Raw genomic sequence first — 3,857 nt, 5'->3', positions numbered from 1 at the left:
TTTTTCTTTTTTCTTAAATCAGCTAATAAATATTAGTTAATTAAATTAATATACCAATTTAAACAAAACAAATTAAATCATTGCTCCCACCTAGGTTCGAACCTAGGTGGAGCAAGATTTTGCTAAAAGGGAAATTTTGTCCCTCTCTCCCCAAAATACCCCTCCGCCTTATTAATTTAATAATTAATTACAGATTTTGGGTAATAAAGATACTACCCTTAGATTGGAAAAATACCATTTTACCCCTTGACCCTCAAAGCTTAAGATTTCCCTGTATTAAGTCCGATAAAGACTCATTCGAGTGAATATTCATATTCGAGAGCCCTACCTGGCTTGACCCAACCTTACCAAGATCAACTAACTCCCCAAGTTAGTTGGCTTGGATGTCGCAAGGGTTCAGAGTTCTAGTTCTACGCGCATCAATTTAGTGTGAACCCAGTCTAATCGTAGGCATTCTGGACACATTAAGCATTACTTGGCATCCATTTTTAGGGTTGTTACATGTACAATCATATTCCAAATTCAACATAAACATAATTGATACAAAGAATGATCTTATTATAGTCAAATTAAATTTTATCTTACAAACCACTTAAAACACATCAAAATGATTTTAAAAGGAACAATCAAATTTCAAGTCAATCAGAGATCAAAAAAATCATTACCACCTACATAATGACTAGATTTAAGAATAATTGTTCTTATAAGCATAGTTAAATATTAAAACCACTTTATTCAAATTTTATTCTCCTTTAATAATTATCTCATGAGCATAATGTTATATGTATTTCCTTTGATTAAAACATTCACACATTTTTATAGAAAAATATCCTCTCGATTAATGCACCAGAAATTCAAGATATTACATTTTTACCACTCATATCAGTGAAAAACTTTAATTTCAATTCTAATGAATTAAGTTTTACTAGTATGTAAAGTTTAATCTCCACTTGAGTAAACAAACCATTACTAGTATATATTTATTTAGGACAATTTATAAATGTTATATTGAGTATGTTTTAATGACTCTAATAATTAGACAAACTTAAAATCATAATTCATTATATATATCTATATCTATATATATATATATATATATATATATATATATAGAGAGAGAGAGAGAGAGAGAGAGAGATAGATAGATAGATATATAGATAGATAGATAAATAGGGAGATGGAGAGAGAGAGAGAGAGAAGAGAGAGACAGAGAGAGAGAGAGAGAGAGAATGTCTTTCGCCATTCAATAAATCATAATTTCTTATGAATTACTTGTCAATCATTAATTCTTAAATTATACATGCATATGTTGGAAATAAAAGTATATATAATTATCAAGCGAAAAAATTTCAGAAAAAAGGGAAAATATCCTAATAGAATGATGGCACCATGAGTTGTTACAGTTACTTCATGAATTATATATATTTCTCCTTTTCTTTTGATGTTTTGGCGAAGTGAACAAAATAGTAGAAGAACTTCCACTCCAAAATATTAAGGAAATCTCTGTTCAAAACTATTTTTCAACAACCCACTTTTATCGTCAAAACAAATAATTCCTTTTTTACACAAAAAAACTTATTTTTAGCTAATCGAAAGGAACAAACACATGTAGGTAAACTATACCAATTATTTGTTAATTATTACACATTATCATTGCCAAAAAATATTACAATCATTGTGAACACACCTGCCGCAAACACATGCATTGTCTTGCTTCTCTGTCGTTGTATGTGTTAATACGGAAAAAAAAATGTACTCATATACACAATAAAAAATATGTATAAATAGATTAGGCTATATATTTTGATCCAAATTTATCTCTTTATTCCAATTTTTAGAAAATTATATGCATAGTAGAAGCATATCAGAATCTTACAGCCTAACGACTAATATAGATAACCAAATCGTTTATGCTAGATCGTATACAGTTATGCTAGAACACATAAACTTGTTGAAATTTCTTTCAAGAATACCTCATAAATCTTATTCAAATGAATTCACAACTTAGACACATCTTCCTTCAAGCGAATTCACAAGTTAGACAAATCATCAAGTGAATCAAAAAGATAGACAATGTTATGTAGCCTTCTACAATGATGTCAAATTCACATGTGAACTCCGTAAATACATGGGTGGGCAAGTATGAATAGAACATTCAATCTTTTTCTAAGTTAAAAGAATCCTAATTATAGATATTTCTTCCAATTCAAAAAGGACAAAAAATATACTCTTTTTTCTTCAACAAGAAAAATACACGATGGGTTTCTTTTTAAAAGAAAAACTCACTCTAGTCTCCTCTTTTCTCCTTAAAAATAGGATTTTGGGTTCTGATTAAATATGGGCACAGTAGGGACCAAAAAATTAATTATTGAGGTTTCATATTATAAAAATTATTCCAAATAATTAATTTGAATTATTCTTACAATACTAAATTAAAAATAATTCCACTCTAAATTCGTACTTGCAGTCGTCCTCTATTTATATTTCAAAATTACCCATTAAACATTTATATAATTCTCCATGTGAAGATAACAGAGACTAATCAATAAATTAAAATACTGAAGATTTTAACTCAATGATTATTTCCTTTAAAATAGTACTTCACTTATTTCATGTGTCGGATTCATAAATAAACTAGCAAGGTTTTACACGATTAAACTTATATGCTTCTCAAAAAGACATATTAATTAATATCTATAACGAGATATGAATTTCATTGACAAAGTTATTATTTCACCAATATATGCTATTATCATCCAATCTACCAGGCATATTTACCTATATCAGAACTCACATATTAATAAATCAAAACAATATATATACATATATATATATATAGTTATATAGTTATATCAAGATTTAGAATGTAAATACATTTGATAGTTTAGATAATATGTTTTTTTGAGTTAGTGTAAACAAATATCTCTACTTAGTCCTATTCAACATATAAAACACACTATCACAAGAAGTTGGAAATATATTGTTTTCATTATCAAGATAAATTACATATAATCTTGTAGTACTAATGAAAAAGGACTTCAACTTAAGAAAAGCTAGCGAAGGGATTAATGGTAAAAGGGAGAACGAGTTAGAAAAGATATAGATTACATTGTGTCTCAACATAGTGCAAATGCTCATCAGGATTCTTCAACAAGGAAACTGTATATTTGGCAACCCGTGGTTACAGTCACTTCAGTCTCTTCTTAAGTTTCTTGTTCACATAAGAACTGACTAAAAATGGGAATTAGTGGTTGATAAATTTTATAGCTAATCAACAAAATTCATTTCTAATCTTATTTAGTCACAAATTATTATAAAATTTTGTTACGTGCGAACAATTTAACAAAGGTTAATGACGAAGTTCGTTGCTTCAAACTATATACTATGTGGCCAATACCAGAACCAAGAAGTCATGAGTACAAAGGTGTCAACAGTGAATAAATACAAGTTCTATTAGTGGAACACAACAAGTCGTCTCCATGGCAAAATACTATCTAACATATATAGAAGGAGAAAGGCTCATAAAAAATCGTCAGTATTTGCAATATGCTGAGACACAATGTAATTTATATCTTGTATGACTCGCTCTCTCTTCTTCTCTCTACCCTTTCTATTACTCCCTTCACTAGGTCAACTTCTATTAAAGTCTTTTCCCATGGAATTGGAAAATTGGCCTTCTTTCTTTAATACGGTCGTTATTACATCTCTCTTCTATAATATTTGGGGGAGGTTGTTTCATAGCTTTTTGAAATTCACTCCATTTCTTCTTAATTAATGGAGTCTTTATTGTCACATCCACCGAATGACTTACTTGATTTTTTGCTAAAGTAAAAATGTTAAACGAATCAACCTTTGGC

The sequence above is a fragment of the Solanum lycopersicum genome, chromosome 10 (genome assembly GCF_036512215.1).
Source record: "Solanum lycopersicum chromosome 10, SLM_r2.1".
Classification (NCBI taxonomy): Eukaryota; Viridiplantae; Streptophyta; class Magnoliopsida; order Solanales; family Solanaceae; genus Solanum; species Solanum lycopersicum.
Note: the sequence above shows the minus strand (reverse complement) of the source record.